We start from the raw sequence: 22280 nt of genomic DNA, 5'->3' as shown, positions 1-22280 counted from the left end.
CTTCACCATGTATTTAAATCTAAACCCATTTATTTGCAATTATGAGTTAAAAAAAAAAACAACAACAAAACAAAACAAAAACTTACAAGCCACCTGCAAGGACACAGAACGCCTATCTTTTCATCTGAAGGGGAGGTGTTGTGGACTCCCTTTGAGGCACAAAACCACGTGTCCACATTAACCTTGGAGCTGGCCCAGGACACAGGCACCCCTGGCAATGTCTTGTTCTCATATCCAGACCTCCAGGCTCAGTGGGCAGGAAGTGCTGATCTTCCTGTTCTGAGGTGTTGCGGCCAACCATGGGCTCCCTTCTGTTGGTCTCCAGACTTTCCTGAACACTCAGACACCAGGGATTGAGCCTTAACTCTAGCTCTGAGAGGAGAATCTGGACTCAAGGGCATTGACTCCCACTCTTGTCTTTCCTCTGCTCTTGCAATCAGGACACCTCACTGAGGAGCCTATCTTGGGATTTTCAGGATGATCATTAGTATGAGGAATACATCTTGGCCTTCTGGTCCAGTTTAACCTGATCTATGCTGTTTTAATTCCAGTGCCCTATATCAAATATTCATACTCTTAGAAGTTTGACAATAGGGGCAATAATGTGACAAAAAAACAAAACAAAACAAAAAACAAACAAAAAAAACAATAAAATTCTCATTTCTGACTCAGAGAGAAAGTGGAAGTCATGGGGATCAGCCTCGTTTTGAACTCTTGCTCCAAAGGATTAACATTCAAATGAATTTTGATGCTAAAATAAAATTTATGTATCCGTGCCATGCAAATTCCCACCCCTCCCTGGTTCATTCACACAGAAAGCTGGTCCTAACAGTGGCCCCTACATGATCTGCAACACTGAACCACTCACATACTACCACTGCCCTCCTTCATGTCACTCCAGCCACAGTGGCTTCCGTGCTATTTTTCTGCCATATCATTTATGTTTCTGCCTCAGACCCTTTGTGCTGCTGAACCCTCTCCCCAGTGTCCCCTCTACCCGTGGATACCTCCATGGCTCACTTCCTCTTCATCTTCTGTTCTCTTCCCAAAAGTCACATTCTTAGTGGGCGTTTTCTTAACTACATTATATTAAATATATACCTATCTCCCTTTCCTGCTTTATTTTTTTACACCCAACACTCATCACTATCTGATACCTATTATGTTACTTACTTTGTACTGTCTACTTCCCTTTAGTAGAATATTAGCTTTGGGAAGGCAGAAAGTCTTGCTTCTATTATTCACTTCTCTATTCTCAGCATTTAAAACTGCCTGACACTTAACGAATGCTAAAAAAATAGTTTTTGAGGGGAAGCAACATTTTTAAAATATTTGAAGATTTAGAGTTACCATAATATTCAGGTCTATAATTTTGATTGCTGAACAAGAGACTGAAGTGGGAAAACATCTTATGTCTGATTCAACAAACCCATTACTGTGATGAAAATTCATAACTTTACATATAGGAATGCAGTGTAACATTGGATACTTTAAAAAAAAATCTAAAGCTGCAAATTTTAAACTGTTGAGCTCACCCTTCATACTTTGCTAAATTTCTCATACCATAATAATAAATTAATTCAAGTTACCATTCATTCACTTGTTCCCTCTTTTAATATAAAGTTGTAAAGTGCCTCCTCTCAGTCAAATGTTTCCAACAACCTGTGGTACACTACTAAATTTGGCTTATCATAGGACACTTTATTAAACAAAACAACAAGAAACAGTAGATAGTCTTTCTCAGTTACAAAACTTTGTTATGCAAATAAGAGAAACTAAAGTTTGTTTACTTTAGCAGTACCTATTTTTTTCTTCATTCTTTTTTTTTTTAAGATTTTATTTATTTATTTGACAGACAGAGATCACAAGTAGGCAGAGAAGCAGGCAGAGAGAGAGAGAGAGGAGGAAGCAGGCTCCCCGCTGAGCAGAGAGCCCGATGTGGGGCTCGATCCCAGAATCCTGGGATCATGACCTGAGCCGAAAGCAGAGGCCTTAAACCACTGAGCCACCCAGGCGCCCCTTTTCTTCATTCTTAATATCAGATGTGCACTTCTAAGTGTATCTAAGACATAAGAGACTTCTAACTTTTTTTTTAAATAGGCTTTCTAGGGGCATCTGAGTGGCTCAGTTGGTTAAGCACCTGCCTTTGGCTCAGGTCATGATCCTGGGATCCTGGGATAGAGCCCCACATTAGGCTCTCTGCTCAGCAGGGAATCTCCCTCTCCCTCTGCCTGTCCCCCCACTCATCTACTCTCTATCTCACTGTCTTTCAAATAAATAAAATCTTTAAAGAATTTAAAAAGAATAAAAATAAGTAAACAAATAAATAGGCCTTCTACTACAGGGAAGAACATGAGTATGCTTCTCAGATTGGGGAACAGGTGCACTTCACACCAATTTATAGATGTATAAAAACCTGTGCCCACACTAATGGTTTTGGTTACGTTTTTTTTCTAATTTTAATTTTGTTATTAATTTGTTATCCTAGGTTTTAAGTTTCACTGGAAAAGACCTTCATATGTTTTCAACTAATATCAGATCCAGTTATGAACATAATTTTCATGGCCCAGTTGAATTTAAGTTGGAGTGTATCTTAGGGAAAACTAAAGAGGATGAAATGAAATCTTTTATTTTTTTCACTCCCCCTACGCCCCAAGAAACCTCTTTCTTAACACAATGGTTAGTTTTAGGAAGGTTCTAGTAGGGTTTGAGGGATGCTCTGCCAATTTCAGGTGAGTGGAGAAGAGTTTAAACTTAAGCAGGGGTGCCTGGGTGGCTCAGTTGGTTGAGTGACTGCCTTGGGCTCAGGTCACGATCCCAGACTTCCAGGATGGAGTCCCAAATTGGGCTCCCAGTTCCCTGGGGAGTCTGCTTCTCCCTCTGACCTTCTCCTCTCTCATGCTCTCTCTCATTCATTCTCTCTCAAATAAATAAATAAAATCTTTAAAAAAAAATTTCTTAAACTTAGCAGGGTGCCTGAGTGCCTCAGTCAGTTGAGCATTTGACTCTTGGTTTCAGCTCAGGTCATGATCTCAGGGTCCTGTGACCCAGCCCCATGTGGAGCTCTGCCCTCAGCAGGGAGACTGCTGGAGAGTCCCTCTCTGTCTGCCCCTCCCCCTGTATGTGATCTCTCTCCCCCTCTCTCTCAAATAAATAAACAAATATTTTTAAAAAGTGAAAAATAAAAGTAAATTTAATCAAGTTTGTTTAGCCATCCCTGGCTGGATGCCAAGGAGTTCTGTGACTCATTAAAAAAAGAAGGTAGGAGCAGGGTAGGAGTAGATTTTACTACACTAGACAAGTCTCAGACAATCATATCTATATAGAAGATAAATTTGTTTCACCAATTTACAAAACTCCTTAAACTGTTAAGCAGCATACAATTTCATTGAGAATTTTATTCAGGAGTAATAGATTTAAAGCTACTTAACCAAATCAGTTCTTCAAGCTTGCTTTGCCATTTGCACATAGAATTCATTCATAGTAAGGTGATTGTACAGTAATTACATAAAATATAAAACCTTCCATTTAGATAGATAGATATATGGAATTTTAATTACTACCAGCTAGATTGAAATGCTGCTCCAGTTCAGGGTGTTAAGAAATCAGTGGGATGCTATTTATGTTCTCCAGAACATATGATACAATCGTGTTTTTCTATTATCTATTGCTCTGAGAAGGCAATTAGTTCCAGGAGCTATGCAGTTTATGGGAAAAAAATTAAAATGCCCCCACCTATCCCTAATTAAGATTAAGAGAATTCTTTGTCATGTTGAGTATATTTAGGCATAAAATTACAATCATTTTGACATTAAATTCTCATTACTGTATTTCTCCGGAGTGATTTTTTTTAACAGATACTTGTTGAAATGCTGACTGATATCACTCTTCCTCTAAATGCCATTCTCTTGCCTACTTTTTCTTATTACCTCTACTTTCATTTCTCCCAACACCAACACGCAACCTCTTCTCTGTGATGAACTTTGAAATTCATGCCAGGGAAGTGAAAACAAAAACAAACACAACATTATTTCCCCAACGGTTTATGGAAGATGAAAAACTAAGGACCCCCCCCCCCCAAAAAAAAAAGGAAAAACAAACAAACAAAAAAAGACTAGTGGTAAACCATTCTCAGGCTGCCCGGTTAAGGAGTCAGGAGACCGACCCAGCCGCAGGCGCGGCGGCAAGGAGGCAGGGCAGTTCCCCCCACAGCGGGAATGTGTGAAAAGAACCCGCTGGGATGGACCCGCCCAGCCTCCGACCTGCAGTTCAGGTGCACCCGGGAGCGTCTAACTGCCGCAAAAGGCCTCTGGAGCGGCTGAGGGCATCTCCCTAACAGTGTCCTGAGAACTCGCTCCTTTCTGCTGGACACAATGGCTCCTGAACTTTTCCGCCCTTTGCTCTCGGGAAAAGCTGACCGGCACAACCCCGGGCCAGGGATCCTAAAAGGAGGCATGCTAGCTCCATTGTCTCTTTTCAAAGTCTCTTCTGAGGGAAGTCAGTCCACAATGTCATTGTAGCTCCCTCTGGGACTGTAGTGCAAGGTCAGCCCCGCGAATGAGTCCTGCTCTGGAGACAGGGAGAAAAAGATAAGAATATTTGACTTCCAACCTCCTGGTGATTTTCATTAAAAGATAAATCTACCTCAATCTATTTTGAGCCTGGGTTTTTATAACACAATAATAAAAGGGGCGGTGTGAAAAAGACTTTATTTCATCTACCACATTTTTCCTACTGCTCGTTCTCAGCCTATAAATGCATTTAGCAAGTCTAAAGGCAATCGGGAGTGTGTAGCATGTGGTAGCTTTGCAGCCAGGTGAAATATTGCTCAGTCAAGTTTGAAAATTCAAGATCCTACTCTCCCAGAGAGTGTCTTTGTTCATTTCTGAGAGGACAGCGAAAGTCAACTTATTCTCCATCTAAGTCTTTTCATGTGAAGTGACAACATGATCAAGAGCAACTTTGTGTGGAAACACACTAAGCAGCAGAATGTCACCTATCATTTCACAACTACTTTTCAGTGTACCTGAGAAGCTGAGAGATCCTGAGTAGGTGATTCAGTAAGGAGAACCTGCCTTCCTGAGGCGGAGTGTCTCTGAGCACACAGTTCAGTGTTGCTCTAGGGATAGATGAGTTCTTGAAGGAGGTCTTTCAGCTGTATTGAGTCAGGTCAGAAGGGATATAATCACATGAGCAGGGTGTGATTCTGATGGGATAATCAACGGGCCACAAGGATAAGAGAGTATTATAAAAATCTATATGCCAACAAATTGACAATCTGGAAGAAGTGGATATATTCTTACATATGAACTAGCTAAACTGAAACAGGAAAAAATAGAAAATTTGAAAAGACTGATAACCAACAAAGAAACTGAATCAGTAATAAAAAATCTCCCAACAAAGTCTAGGACTGAATGGCTTCACAGGAGAATTCTACCAAACATTTAAAGAAGAGCTAATACTTATTCTTCTCAAATTATTCTAAAAAATAGAAAAGGAGAGAAAACATCAAATTCATTTTAAGAGGCCAGCATTACCCTGATACCAAAATCGGTTGACTCCACCAAAAAAAGAGACCTATAGGCCAATATCCCCAATGAACATGGATGCAAAAATTCTCAATAAAATACTAGTAAACTGAATCCAACTATATATTAAAAGAATCATTCACCACAATCAAGTGGGATTTGTTCCTGGGTTACAAGGGTTGTTCAATATTTGCAAATCGATCAATGTGAAACACCATGTTAATAAAAGAAAAGAACCATATGATCATTTCAATAGATGCAGAAAAATTATTTCACAAAGTATAACATCCACTTATGATAAAAACCGTCAGCAAAGTGGGTTTAGAGGGAACATACCTTAATATAATGAGCACCATATATGGAAAACCCATAGCTTATATCATCTTGGGGAATGGGGAAAAACTGAGAACTTTTCCTCTGTGGTTGGGAAGAAGACAGTGATATTCACTCTCACCACTGTTATTTAACATAGTATTGAAAGTCCTAGCCACAGTAATCAGATGATAAAGTAATTAAAAGCATCAAAATCAGCAAGGAAGAAGTTAAACTTTCACTATTTGCAGACATGATACTCTAAATAGAAAACCCGTAAGATTACACCAAAAACTGCTATAACTGATAAATGAATTCACAGTATACTAAATCAATGTACAGAAATCTGTTGCATTTCTATACACAATAAGGAAGCAGCAGCAAGAGAAATTAAGGAATCAATTCCATTTATAACTGTACCAGAAATAATAAGATACCTATGAATAAGCCTAACCAAAGAGGTGGAACAGCTATACTCTGAACTACAAAACACTAAAAAATAAATTGAAGATGAGACAAAGAAATGGAAAGATATCCTATGCTCATGGATTGGAAGAACAAATATTCATAAAAATATCTATATTACCCAAAGCTATCTATACATTTAACACAATCTGTATCAAAATACCACAAGCATTTTTCACAGAGCCAGAACAAACTCTCTTAAAATTTGTATGGAAACCACAAAAGAACTTGAATAGCCAAAGCAACCTTGAAAAATAAAAGAAAAGCTGGAGGCATCACAATTCCAGACTTCAGGTTATATTACAAAATTGTAGTGGTCAGAACACTATGGTACTGGCACAAAAAAATGGATGCATCGATCAATAGAACAGACTTCAAAACCCAGAAATGGACCCACAATTATATGGTCAACTAATCTTTGACAAAGCAGGGAAGAATATCCAGTAGGAAAAAGATAGTCTCTTCAGCAAATGCTGCTGGGAAAACTGGACAGCAACATGGAAAAGATGAAACTAGACCACTTTCTTACAACATACACAAAAATAATTCAAAATGATTAAAGACATAAATGTGAAACCTGAAATCATAATAATCCTAGACATGAACACAGGCAGTAACCTCTTTGACATCTGCTATACAACTTCTTTCTAAATATTGTCTCCTGAGGCAAAAATAAACTACTGGGACTTCACCAAAATAAAAAGCTTCTGTTCAGGAAAGGAAGCAATCAATAAAACTAAAAGGCAAGCTACAGAATAGGAGAGGATATGTGCAAATGACATATTGGATAAAGGGTTAGCATCCAACATATATAAAGAACTTAAAACTCAACACCCAAAATCTGAATAATCCAATTAAAATTGAACAGAAGACACGAATAGACATTTCTCCAAAAAAGACATATAGATGGCCAATAGAGACATGAAAAGAGGCTCAATATCACTCATCATCAGGGGAATACAAATCAAAACTACAATGAGATATCACTTCACACCTGTCAGAATGGCTTAAACCAACAACGCGAGGAACAACATGTGTTGATAAGGCTATGGAGAAAGGGGAAACTTCTTACACTGTGGGTGAGAATGCAAACTGGTGCAGCCACTATGGATAACAGTATGGAGGTTTCTCAAAAAGTTAAAAATAGAACTATCCTATGATCTAGCAATTGTGTCACGAGGTAACTACCCAAAGAATACAAAAACACTAATTCAAAGGGATACATGCAGTCCGATAGACATAGTGGTATGATAATACAAGAGCCAAAATATGGAAATAGCCCAAATGTCCATTGACTGATGAGTGAATACAGAAGTTGTGATATATAATATAATATAATATAATATAATATAATATAATATATACACACACACATATATATATATAGATATATGAATGAATATTACTAGTCATAAAAAGAATGGAATCTTGTCATTTGCAACAACATAGATGGATTATGCTAATTGAAATAAGTCAGTCAGAGAAAGACAAATAACATATAATTTCACTCATATGTGGAATTTCAGAAACAAAACAAACAAGCAAAGGGAAGGAAAAAAAAAGAGCAGGAGACAAACAAGAAACAGACTCCTAACTATGGGGAACACACTGATGGTTACTAGAGGGGAGGTGGGTGGGAGGAGGAGTAAAAAGGTGATGGGATTAAGGAGTGCACTTGTTGTTAGGAGCACCAGGTATTTTTGGGAAATGTGGAATCATTATATTGTACACCTGAAACCAATATTATACTGCATGTTAAATAACTGAAATGAAATAAAAACTTAAAAAAATCAGTTTGCAGAAATCTACCTCTCCATGGAGAAGACCCTTGAGATGAGAGGATGTTATTCATTTTTATCCAAATCTTAATCAATTTTAGATTTGCTGAATATCAGCCACATGCGGGGTGCACTGCACGAGGCACCAAATGCAGGCAAGCTACAGTCCTTGGCTCTCCTCCCTCCATTACTCTCCCCTCCACAGGCACTTCCTCTACCCACACTGCTGCAGGGGCCTCTTTACACTAGCATCTTTCAGCTGAGCTTTCAGCCCAGACTTGTCTCCTGCCTCTGGATTCAGATAGACAGCTGCTTATCGGTGAGTTTAACGTACTTAAAGCTAAACATTTCCCCCCATTTCTATCCATTTTCCTCTTCTGATGTTTTCGATGTGAACAAATGGTCTCGTCATCCACCCAGCTACTAAAGCCAAAATGTTGTCATCTATTTTCTTCGGTCCCTACAGATAATCCAATGTCGTTACTTATAATGCTGAATACCTCTTGAATATGGAGATTTCTCTCCAATTCCTTTGCCGCTGTAACAGTCTGAGATACTACAATACCACTAAAAGGTCCTTTGTGCTGGTCTCCCTGTCGTTACTATTCCATTTGCACACAGATGATTCAAAGACAGAGCCAGTTATATCTACCCCTTGTTTGTGATGCCATCAACCTTCTGACAAATTCAAGACTCCTTAACCTCCTTTTGCAAAGCTCTCTGTTATCTAACCCCAAGTTGACTTTCCCATGTCCCTCAGAAATCCATGCATCGATCTCTAAGGTTTATTCCTAAACAGAGCCAAATTGATTCTCATTTCCTTGTACTGTTTAATCTCTTTCTACACATCAACCCCCATCCCTTTAATTTGATATACTCTTGTTTATCACTTAAAACTCAGTTTAAATATCACTCTCACGTTCCATCTATTTTATTTTTAAGATTTTATTTATTTGTCAGAGAGAGAGAAAGCACAAGCAGGGGGAGCAACAGGCAGAGAGAGAAGCAGACTTCCCACTGAACAGGAAGCTAGACTTGGGGCTTGATCCCAGGACCCTGGGATCATGACCTGAGCCAAAGTCAGATGCTTAACTGACTGAGCCACCCAGGAACTGCTCACTTTCCATATTCTATAATACATTATAAACCTGTAGGGTTTTTGTTTTGTTTTGTTTTTGAGCTAATGATAGGCAATTAGCACAATTCCCTCTTTTTCTCTGTGAAAACTATGTCCAAATAAAACTTTTAAATCATCCCTAAGTTATTTTTTAAAATAATAGGGAAAACATAATTTCTTCCATTTATGGAAAGCTTACTATGTGCTATGTATACCGCCAAATGCTACACAAAAACAACTTTAGTTAGTCATTAGTTTTCTTTAGTTTTAATATCATCTCATTTTACTCATGAGGACTCGTAGGCTACACTACTGACAGTGAAACTGAAACTCTAAGATGGGAAATCTGACTTCTGAGCTTACACTAGCTCTTGAGTTAGCTTTGCTTCCTCAGACAGGCCTTATTACAAAATAGCCCAAAGGAAAGGACAGTAGCTAGGGCTGCAAAAGCCAGATGTCACTCAGAGAGACAAAGGATTGTAGGAGGTTGGGAGTCAGCAAAAAATCAGAGATAATGATGAAGAGGGAACCCTGCTAACTAGGTTACCAGGAGCTCAGACTGGGTCCTGATCCCTGAGGTAGCCCTGGCTTCCAGTTCCAACCTTTAGATGCCCTGGGACTGAAACTGCTATACTGGTACAGATTCCTTTTGTCATGGGAGTTGAGCAATTTCTTAGCAGGAGTGTTTACGTGTAAAGGACATTGTTTATGTGGCTAGAGCCAGATTCCCCACAGACACCAGTGAATCTACTCACCCTAACCTCCATCTTGATACTCACTTTCAATTGGGAAATGGCCTTCCTTGAGCCACCTCTTCCACAAAACAAAATAAAGTATGAAAAACATAAAGGCATTGATAACACCTGGCCAAGCCAAAATTACTGATGACTCTAGGCAAACATATCTCCCAAATGAACTGACCAATTTAGATATATTGATGATGGATATATATGGCCCAGACATGTAGTTCACTCCAGACAGAATGACCACTAACGACAAACTGACAACATAAGCATACCAAATGCTTTGAGCATACTGGCTTCTCCCACCCCACCCCTCACAGTATGTGGTCTTGAGGCATGGACTGTTTGGTCATCAAGGATATGCTGAACTTCCTAGACAGATTCACCATTCTAGATATACCAACTACTTGGGACTAATACATACTGCCCACTTGAGCCTGGTTCCTAGATTGACATCATCTGCTCTGTCCCAGCTGTCCATGGGCAATGAGTTCAGAAGGAGGAGCTGAGGTCAGTTAGAATATCTAGGAGGCAATAGCGTACCTTCATATTTTCCCCAAGTGAAACAGTTGTGGTTTTTATTGAACATTTGAGCCACTGACTCCACTAGCTTCTATTAATCTCAGGAAAGCTATGCTTATTACCTCACAAATATAAACATTTATTTACATAATCACTTCTGAACTCAGTCTGTGAATTCCTATACTGTTAAACACATCATCTCTTCTGGACTTTATCTAATATTTAAAGGCTGTATAAAAATTGGCTGCATCTCCCGGTCTTTTACAAAGACATTCCTCTGAAAGCAAATGTTTTTATCTTCCAAAACCCAAATACCGTGGGCAGCTACATTAAGTTTTCAATAACCAGGTTCATAAAGTCTTATACCTAGTGAAGATTATTAATAATGTTAAGATTAAAATAGAATATATTCATAATTTGTTAATAATTACTAAGATTTGCTGAAACAGTATATTTTATGCTGGAAACAGGTATTTATTTGTTAAATCTGGCATGTCAGCGCTCTATGCCTAGGTCTTCATATTTTGTCAGGTATAAAATAGACAAAAACATGTGTTAAGTGAATGAATCAAGCAACAGTTCTAATCTCAAGGAGTTTCTATATCAGGTAGGAATATGAAAGAATGGAAATACAAGATAAGTGCCATAATAGTGACACTAATATGTTAGAGAAAAGACAACATTAAAGGAATGATTGCAGATAAGAATGAATTTTAAGTCACAAAACCTGATTTCAAAGCCCTGCTCTGTTACCAACTTATTAGATGACTTTGGGCATTTTTCTCTCTGAGCCTTAGATTTCACGCACGGGAGATGGGTATAATCAAAGCCCATGGCTTGCCCTCACATTGCTACTGTAACAACTAAAATAAGATTTGAGGGCTAGAGGGAGTCATGAAAGAGTCTGAAGAAAAACTGGGCTGTAAGGCGAGATTTTAAGAACAGGTACAATTTCAGACAAATGTGGAAAAAGGAAATGACTCTTGATTCTAGTTGTAGTGAAGAAATCAGTAGATAAGAAAAGTGCTTACGTGGAGGAAATAGGTGCTCTGTGTAGTGTGGGGAAAGACAATCGCAACTTTGAATAAATCAACAGTGAGGATTTGACTGTGTTGCATATGGGGGTGAGTTAAGGATAAGTGCTCTGTTTCTAGTTTGTGAATCAAGATGGAGAGTAATCCAATTCATTGAAGCAAAGAAAATGAGAAAAGGATCAAATTAGGAGAGTGCTAAATCAAGAGTTCTGTGCATGATAAATTGAATTGCTATAGCTTTGCGACATTAACGTGGAGCTATTAAGGAATCTGTTGAGTATATTGAATGTATTGATCAGAAGCTAAAGGTTTTAGAGAGGTGACTGGTATTCAGGAGGAGATTATAGAAGCAAAGGCACTAAGGAAGGGATAATCCACAAGCTCTGCATGATCAGAAAGGTCTGGATGCCAGAAATATTACATAGGATGCATATGTGGAGTTTACAGATGGGGAGCTGACCTTGGAACTAGAACCATAACAGAGGTCTGCTGCTGAAGAAATGGGTTAACATTTTTTCAACTTTTTTGTAATATTTGAAGCCCTAGGGGTATATGAAAAGTATGAGGGAGAAAGCATACATAGAAAGAGAATGGAAACTTGGCAGAGGGCCTCATTTATGGAGCAGAAGGGAGAAAAGGAGCTGAAACAGGAAATGAAGAAGGCATGAGTCAGTGGGAGAAAACACCAAGTACAACTTCATAAAAATTGAAAGAAGAAAGTTTGAAGAAAGGACCTGTGAACAGTATAAGAGACACCAAGGAGAATAGACATGCCCCATGAGATTGGCAATTTTACCATGGTAGCAATGGAGGCTACAGTTGCTTTGTTGGGAATCCATAAAATCTGTAGATATTTCTTAAAATATTCACCAATTATTTTCTGAAGAATCCAAAAACTTTCTGAAAAATCAATATTTCTTTGTTTCTGGATTCAACGGGAGAGTATCAGGAAAACAAAATATCTTTTTATATTTGCCACTACAACATATACATGTAAATATGTTCTCAATCTATATGATGTTAGTAGTAGATGTTAACCATTCTCTGAATTACATCCATGATTAGTATCTCTGTTTCCAGCTGAATGTTCTAAGCTTAAAGGGACATCAAGTGACTTGTCATATTTGTTCCAGTAAATCAGAGATAAAACGGATCTATCATTTTACATGAATAGCATTGGAATGTTTTCCAATTTGCCTAAAAGAAGAGTTTCATTTTCAGAGCATTTTCCACAGTTTATTTTTAAACAAATTGTAGCAAAGAAAAACTGATTTTTTAAGTATAACCACATGTAAAAAGTTGCTTCCAACAGTTATTAAAAGCATTCTTCTCTCCCTTAAATCAATGCTGACTTAAGATTCAGAGACAAAGTTCCCTTTTCGTATTCTGGTACTGTGTAACTCAGAAAAAACACTTTCTCATTCAACTCTCTTATATGAGTATTATATTTACAACCATATATATATATATATGTGTGTGTATATATACACACACATATATAAAGATGTATATATATGTAAGATTTGTTTTTTAAAAATAAATGCATATATGTATAAATAGGTATACATGTTTATATAAATGTATTTTTATATATGTGTGTATATATATATTATATATATATATATATATATATATATATATAATTATATGTAAGTAGAATTTTTTTTTTAAATAATTTAAGACACAGGGTAGAGTTGTGGTAGAGAAAAGCCTGTACTTCATTACCAATTTCTTCATTCCTATGCTTATCTCTGAATGAATAGTTGCCTAATTAAAAAAAAAAAAAAAAAAAGCGGATTTCCTTCTACCCTGGGAATTTTTGCAGTATTTTAGAAGAGCAAAGCTCAGCTTCAAAAGAATTATCTTTGCATTTAGAGAATGTTTCAAACATCAAGCATGTCCATCCTCATATGCATTTGTAAGGAACTACAGCAGTGCCCGTTTATCTGTGGTTTCTTTCTGCAGTCTCTCTGGCCCTGGGTCAACCACAGTGTGAAAGCAGATCATCAGGAGGTCAATGGTGGCCTCATGCTACGTCACAGTAACTACGTTGTTCACCTCACTTCACCTTATCACGCATAGTCTCACGTCATCACAAGAAGGGTGAGTACAGTACAATATTTTCTGTGAGGGAACACGTTCACATAACTTTTATTCCAGTATATTGTTATAATTGCTTTATTACTAGTCATTGCTGTTAATCTGTTACTGTGCCTAATTTATAAATTAAACTTTATCATTGGTATGTATGCATAGGAAAAAAAACAGTATATATGAGGTTCAGTACTATCAGGCATCCACTGAAGATCTTGGAACATAAACCCCACAAATAAAGGGGGACTACTATATCAAATCTTCAGGCTTTCTCGCCCTTTGGCTTCTACCTTAGCCCACATAGTCACTCTGCGTGCCTCAGAGAATATACAGAAGTGATCCTACCAGATGTGTTACTTGAAGTGAGAGTCTGTTCACTGCTATGAGAAGCCAAGCATTTGACTCCTGGCTCTTGCAGTGATAGCCCCTTTGTTAAAAAAACACTTTGCCAATTTTGAGATTAATCAAAAAAAATATGTTTGTTGTAAAAAAAAAGCAGTATATATTTTTTTCAAACTTTCATTTAAATTCTAGTTAGTGAACATAGTGTAATATTGATTTCAGGTGTAGAATTTAGTGATTCATCACTTACATACACCACCCAGTGTTCAACACAAGTAAGTGCCCTCCTTCATACCCATCACTGATTTAGCCCTTCTGCCTCCCACATACCCTCCAACAGTCCTCAGTTTGTTCTCTATGGTTAAGAGTCTCTTATGGGGGGGGGGTGCTTGGGGGCTCAGTCATTAAGGGCTTGCCTTTGGTTCAGGTCATGATCCCAGGGTCCTGGAATTGAGCCCCACAGTGGGCTCCCTGCTCAGCGGGGAGCCTGCTTCTCCCTCTCCCACTCCCCCTGCTTGTGTTCCCTCTCACTTTGTGTCTCTCTGTCAAATAAATAAATAGAGTCTTTAAAAAAAAACAAAACAAAAAGAGTCTTTTATGGTTTACTTCTCTCTCTCTTTTTTCCCCTTCCCCTGTTCATCTGTTTTGTTTCTTAAATTCTACATATGAGTGAAATCCTGTGGTATTTGTCTTTCTCTGACTGACTTATTTTGCTTAATGTAACACATGTTAGCTCCATCCACGTCATTGTAAATGGAAAGACTTCATTCTTTTGACAGTTGAGTAATATTCTATTACATATATATTCTATTCTATATATGTTATTATATAATATATTATATATATTATTCTATAATATAGAATATATTATATATAATAATATATATATTATATATATAAAGAATATATATAATATAATTATTCTATGTAATAGAATAATTATATTATATAATCTATTTAATAGAATATATTTTATATAGAATATAATTATATATTATATATTGTATTATATATTATATATTCACACACACATACACACCACCTTTTCTTTATTCATTCATCAGTTGAAGGACATTTGGGCTCTTTCTATAATTTGGTTATTGTTGATAGTGCTGCCATAAACATTGGGGTGCATGTATCCCTTTAAATCAGTATTTTTGTATGACCCATGAGATCATGAGCTGAGCCAAAAACCAAGAATTGGAGGTTTAAGGGAGGCTTAAGCAACTGAACCACCCAGGCGCCCTAACAGGTAAATTTTATGATGAATTTTCTTGGATCACTTTCATATTACAGCCCTGTTACATCTTCTATTCACCTAATTTCTCTGAAACTCTGTAATTTTTGGTCATACTATCCCTCTTGGAATAGTATGGAATTTTTGGAATTCCACACTATTGGAAAAATCTTGGAATTTTTTCCCCATCTTCCTTTCCTTTGGAAACAACTGCCATCCTAATCCCTCATGTCACCACCACACAAATTCCGTAAAATTTGATTAGCAGTGCCCTGTATATAATTCTCAGAAACTTCCCTCATCATGTCTTTTGTCTAAGAGACAGGCCATACATTAGAAAAAAAAAAAAAAAATTTTTTTCATATGTTCCATCTGTGGGAATAGAATATTCTATTCTTGATAGAATTATTGAAGAGAAAAGCATATTATGTCAAGGCCATTAACCCACTGAGCCACCCAGGCGCCCCATGTCAAGGCCATTAAAAAGAGTTTTCTATCTCGGAGTCGTGCAGTTCAAGGTTGGGGCTGATGTTTTTATACTAGCTTCCAATTTTCTCTCCATGTACTTTGTACTCTTTAACCTGCATCAGATATAAAGTATAAGAGAAATAAGGAAAAATTGTATTTCACACAAATGTCAATAAATGTAAAAGTATCATTCCCCCCCTCCCCCGCCAAGAGGTGGTCTTAGCATAAATGGATCCTAAAACGCTCAGGATACTTGTAAATGATGCAGCCATACACGGCAATAGAGAGAAGGCACAAGTGTTAGACCTTATTTTTAGGTTTGACTAAGGCGAGCAAGCATATTCTCCAAGGTTTGACCCTCAGAATCCTTCCTGGCAGCCAGACACTGAGTAAGATGGCAGATGAAGATGGCCCTTGGTTGGCGCCCCCCACCTTGACTGCAGTGCCTTGGTGAAAATGGACTTGCCAAACCACTGCAGGAGACTCACTTAATTCCACCCTGATCAAATTTTACAGGTCTGTGATTCAGATTATTCCACGTTGTCAGCTGCAAGACTTCATCAGGACTGAATTTGTTCTGCTTGGAATCCTTAGTTAGTATTCAGGAAAGACCTCTGTGATTAGCCAAATCAAAACCTTTCAGCAGCAGCCACAGCCACGCTCCGACCGAATCTCGGCAGCTGACTTTTCTAACAAAACATTATCCTCTCTTTAATCCAGGGCTAAAACACAGGATTTTATTTTTCACTTTCAGGAAAGAACCGACCCGGGAGCTACAAGCAGTACCTGCAGCAGCAGGGAGCCACACCCTCTTCTCCCCAGGTGAGATTTACAAGCCTCTCCTTGTAAATCCTCCAGAATCTCTCAACCCAGCTCTGCACTCAGAGCCACATCAGTGAAGCCTTTAGAATCCTTTCTGTCAAGGGGAGCTGTTGAACCACACAACTTGAATTTGTGTGAAATACCCCAATAGGAGCACACCGGGGAAGACTCTGCCTGACCAAACAAAGGCATTTCTACCCCACTTAGCAGCCAGAGTCTGCTCTAGGTTAATCGCTCTGCTTACTGCAGGAGGATCATTTCCCAGAGCCTCTAAGAGCCGTAGCTTCTCCCCAAAGTGTAAAGCATTGGGCACATTTCCCTAGGTCTAGACAGAGCTCCGAAATGCCATCTTGAAGTTGCTTCAACAACCGTCCCCACCACCCCACCTTTTTTTAAGCTCATTGACTGGCATCTCTCCTAGCTTAAGCTTGCATACAAGTAGAAAATTCTGATTTCTTGTTTCATGCGTGGGTAGCTGTTTATTGTTATCATTTGCTGGTCCGCTAAGCTCTTCGATGACTTTAGAAGGCAAGTTAAGCACCGCCAGTTCACAGCTGAGTACCTCGGCTGGCACGGAGCCGCGCCGGATGCAAGCTTATTTGGAAGTCTGGTGTTTGTTCATGCTCTTACTTCTGCTTCAAAAAACAGCAATTAATCAAGACATCTGACAAGTCCTCCGGGATTGCTTTATGACATCTAGCTGCCCAGAACCACCTGTGCCCCCGCCACCCCAAAGGGAGCACCGTTCACTAATATTGCGGGAGATGGGTCATGATGAAGATCCTTGTGGTGACGCCACTCGTAACTGTTGTTTCTTCCTAAACATTCATACGCTGTGCCTGATTTTTTTGTGACAAATAGCCACCCGTTAACTAGATATTTAAGGTGAAGTCCTTGACCATTAGGAAGAGTAACAATGATAATAATTAATAAGTGCTGTTTATTCATTTTTCTTCTTTAATCTTTATAGTAACTGTGACAGGTACAACTACTCTAGTTTTATTAATGAGAAAGTGAAGCACAGGGAGTTAAAATACAGCTGCGAAGAGTATAATGTTATGGGTAGAATTTTTTCCTTGCTATTATTTCTACCTTTATCTCCCATACAAAGCAATGTGTTCATCATTATAGGATGTGATTTGAGAAAAAGAAACTTCCAGTCTCTGGCTCTACCCGCAAACTGCAGTTTAGTATTGTTAGCATGTGAGGAAAAACATCATGTTAGAAACTGCACCTTTGAAGGAGAGACACCAAATGAGGGAAGAGGAGGATACCTTGCCCTCCAGAAGAGAGAAAATTCCTGCTGGGTTAGATGTCTTTGTATGTGTGGTGGTACCAGAAATAAAGAAAAAAAAAATGATGAAAGAGGTCCTGAAGGGAGCATCTTGCTTTCTGTGAGCAGCCTCAGGAAATGTTAATCATTAACAATCTGTGCTCTACTTGGAACCCTGGATAGCCTACGGGAGATTCCCACATGATGGGTGCCAGGGAAAGATGACTCTGGAAGTTAAGTGTGAATGGGTAGATGAATGGGTTTTTGTGACCAAGATGAATATTCGATGCTCATTATGTAGAGAACTAGTGATGATGATCTGGAGGGAAAGTCAATTTTAACCTGGCAAAATTGAGTTTGTGGTGACAGCAGGGCATGGAGCATGAGACATCTGAAAAACAAATCAGAAACAGTACAAAGAAGGAGGGGAGATCTGAAGTAGGGGCCTGACTTAAGAGTTGAGCGTCAAGATGTGATATTCCAAAGGCATTTAATATAAGCAGCTGTTATGTTCCCCACTCGTTTTTATATTCCCAATTCCTTAAACAATCCTTAGTATATTACTTATTGGACTCACTGGACCAATGTATAAAAAGAATAGATAAAGAGGGAAAGAAACCAGATAAAAGGGGAGGAAAAACCAAGAGCATAACCTGCCAAAAAATGGAAAGGATTGAAATCTCCTTGAATATCAGGATAATCTTTAAATTGAAGGTATAGATTATTCTAGAGGTTTTAAACCTGGCTCTATATTCATACCACTTGGTGAGATTTAAAAGGATAATAAAAGAATGGCTGGTCAGACCACTTAAATTCAAATCTCTTGCAGCGGGGTACAGATAGCAGGATTTTTAAAATGCTGCTCCCCTTCTGATTTTAAGGCTCAGCCATAATCAAGAATCACTGGATTCGATGATCTGCATGCTCTCTTAAATCACGAATTCTAACTTACTGAAAAATTTTAAGTGCTTGCTATATTAAAAAATAGCTATTTTTGCTTTGATTTTCCCAAACCTTCTCAGTCTACTGCTTGCTTCAAAGCATCATTATCCTTCCAGAACCCAAAGTCATTTCTGACCTTTGTTTCTCCCCCATCCCCTGCATCCCACCAGATCACATCCCACTGATGCTTTCCCTCAATTTATTCTTCCCTTTACATTTTCTATGCCACGGCTGTGGTTTGCCTCTACACTCTTGCTATGGTGTTACTTTATTATATGATCTCTTTAACTTGAATTTCTTGTCTCTGCCATCTATTACTTTCTTTGCCACCAAACTTACCTTCTGGAACACCCGTCAGACTGTGACACCCTCTGGCCAAGAAACCTTTATGGATTTCTATTGCTTAGAAGGTAGAGTCCAAACTCTTTAGGCTTGCATCCAAAGTTCTACATGAACTAACCTCAACCTCCCTTTCCAGTCTCTACCCTCATTTATTCTCGCTCTCTCCCCATGTTCTAACCTCCAGAATCATCTGTGCTCAGGCTTCCCCATACCCATTAACTAATTTTGTTATGTCTTTGTGTTTCCTTCACCTACCCAAATCTGAATTTTTCAGAAAGCATTAGCGCAAAACCCGTTTCAGGAATCCTTTTCCTTCCTGAGTCAGAATTAATTCTTCGTTTTGCTCTTCTCTCCTGTCACGTAGTATCTATATTCCAGCACTTAATACATTATGTCTTACTTTATGGTTAATTGCTTTCAACTTCTCTCTCCCACACTACATTGTGATCCCTCCGAGCCCAACTGTCAAGGTTTAGCATCTTCATACCCCACATTTTATCTAGCACCGTGCTTTATAAAGAGTAAGTACTTAATATAGGCTTATTGCTCTGGCTTGAACTGAGTTGACTAGAACTATGCTAAAAGTATTTTTACATAAAAGTTTAAAAAATTAAATAAATATGTCCTGGGAACCTAGTAAACACTTTCCCACAAGAGGCATGCGATGAACTTTAATATAACTAAGATGATTCAGTTTCTATTTTAAGTATTTATTATTGTTTTAATGGTTTTGAGAAGGTCTAATAAACAATTCCATCAGTTTTTTTTTTTTTTTAACTTGACCCTATTTATCTGTCAAACCAGAAGCAATTAAAAAATAATCCTGAGAGAAAGGGTAGTCCATCTAACAAAATTGCCTTTGTTCTTCTGGGATTTAAGGTAAATTGTGTTTGTGAAGTAATCTGTTTGGATTTATCCCATCTCTTTGTTAGCTAATGGATTTCTCTTTGTATTTAATAATTAAGGTAGGGACTATTTCTGAATAACTGTGGGCTTAATTTTTTTTTTAAATGACAGCTCTTAAAGTCTTTCTTTTTTTTTCCCCCTTTTTATAAAATGAAAGTCAAAATTGTTCTCATTGTGTTGCTTAGGTTGTTCCATGCATTAAGAAAACATTCTACCCGAAAAAAAATAGTAAATGACTTTCCTAGACACATGCCTTCTGCTTAACTAATGACCCATTTAGAGGAACCCTGATCAGTTATTGCTTCCCTAGGCATATATGTGATATAATGCATGGATGGAAGCTATAGTTACAGAATTCATTTTTTATTTTTCCAATGATTTACAGGAAACTACTTTTCTATCTTGTCTGCAAAAATACCTTATTGATGAAGTTCTCTACAGCCAAATTATAATCTATATTAAGGGAAAAAAATCAAATAAAGTCTGTTATTTTTCTCTGTGTATTAGAGTTTCTTATTTGGTTTTCCGGTTTCTCTGTTATTTTGTCTAAGGACACTTATGCAGTTTGAATACCATAACTAAAAAGTAGCTTAAAGTTACTACCTGTGAATTAGTATGTACATTTTGGGGGGAATCAAACATTCAAACATAACCTGCCATGTTAGAACACAGATTATATATATACATATATATACACACATATATTTAAGGAGAATCATAACCTATCATATCAAATCATACAGGGTTTTTGTTAGTGGTGGTAAGAGAGAGGATTCTTGAAATGTAATAATGTTTTAGAGGGGAGGGCATTATTTTTCTGTAGCTAAATGATGCAAAGCAGAAACTATTGAAAGGCCGTATAAATAATTACACTTGCCCATAGACCTATTCTTGTAAAATTCTACATTTTTATATTAAAGAAAATAATATAACATCCATCATTTGTGTGTTTTTTTGTGTGTGTTTTTTGTTTTGTTTTTTTTGCTTTCTTTCTTTCTTTCTTTTTTTTTTTTTTGGTGGGAAGGGGAAGGAGTTATTTGTTGTATACTTGTCCACTAATGTGCTAAGAAATTACAAAATAAAAGTTGTATCAAGGGCATTTCTCCCGATCTGTTCAAAGTTGGCTGACGTATCTGTTTTCCCTGTGCGTTCACCTATTTCTGAACAACTTCATTAACAGCCTCTCTATCCCGTCAAGGAACCCTTTTCATGATCATCCTAACATAAAACAAAACTCTTTCACAATTATATCCCCTGGCTTTATTTTTCTTCCTATCTTATCATTAGCTGATCCTGTATTTTTTTAAAAATTCTTTGCTTATTATTTCTTCCCCACCAAGAGGTAAGTTGCATGGGAGGAGGACTTTTATCAGTCATGTTCACCACCAGATCCCCTATACCTAGCACAGTGCTTGCTGCAGCACAGGTGCTCTTTGAGTCCATGTGGGGATGAATGAACACTATGGACTATTTTTAAGACCAGAAAAAACAGCCACGACTTCACCTAACTTGATAGATGTATAAAGTTTCAACCCCCAAAAAGAAAATGGCAGTAGTCAAAAAAAAAAACATTAACAAATAAGGACATTTTAATATTAGAGATGGTAACACTTCTGCATAATTATTTAATTCAAAAGCATTACTTGGTGTCTATTCTGGTCATCTTCTGTGCTAGATTCTGGACTTACAAAGGTGAAGAAAATATCTCCTCCAGAAAATCCTATTCTAATGAAGAAATGAGATCAGTAAATAATTCCAGCCCTGTGATTAAAGAAGAATAAAACAAAACCAAGAGAACTATAAGGTATGGTGGGAGAGCGGGAGGTGTGACTGCCTGTTGTGAGGAGTCATCAGGGAACCATAACAGAGTGGGGTAAGTGGAGCTAGAACTTGAAGTATAGTTTCCTTTTCTCTTTCTGGTGAGAGATCTTTGAGATCTTCCAGATCTCTTTCTGATGAGAGAAATAAAAAATAAACTGGAAAAAAAAAGTATAACAATGTTGCAAGTTAATGAAAGAAATTAAGGAAGCTGGAAGTGAGTCTTATCTCTACTGAAGAGTTCATCCAGAGATTTAAAACCTTAACTTAAAACTAATGAGTCCATCCAAAGAGAAACATTGTAATCCTGATAGATAGCACAGTATTAAGTATATTTCAATGTGACTACCACATAGTCAATGAAAGTTTTGAAAATTGTGATTTTCAGCTGAAACAGATTCTGTTAATCAATAGAATTATTGCTAATATATAATGACCAAGGGTTCAAACTGCCATCTATTCAATAAATAACTGGCTAGGTTTTCAAAAACTTGAATCCCATATATCTTTATGTATTTGGTCCAGACTGTGACCATG

General features: G+C 37.7%; 1 long non-coding RNA gene across 1 annotated transcript in view; it reads left to right on the top strand.

The window, feature by feature from the left end:
* LOC111148263 overlaps positions 1-20426 on the top strand; it is a 28396-nt gene extending 7970 nt beyond the window's left edge. Inside the window, exons 2-3 of the long non-coding RNA XR_002640683.1 lie at positions 13465-13602; positions 16395-20426. This is a non-coding gene — a long non-coding RNA (uncharacterized LOC111148263). The remainder of the gene's footprint in view (positions 1-13464; positions 13603-16394) is intronic.
* Positions 20427-22280: the final 1854 nt, after the last annotated feature.

The sequence above is a fragment of the Enhydra lutris genome, unplaced genomic scaffold (genome assembly GCF_002288905.1).
Source record: "Enhydra lutris kenyoni isolate GAN:26980312 unplaced genomic scaffold, ASM228890v2 scaffoldscaffold19, whole genome shotgun sequence".
Classification (NCBI taxonomy): domain Eukaryota; kingdom Metazoa; phylum Chordata; class Mammalia; order Carnivora; family Mustelidae; genus Enhydra; species Enhydra lutris.
Note: the sequence above shows the minus strand (reverse complement) of the source record. Positions and strands in the feature narration are given on the sequence as shown.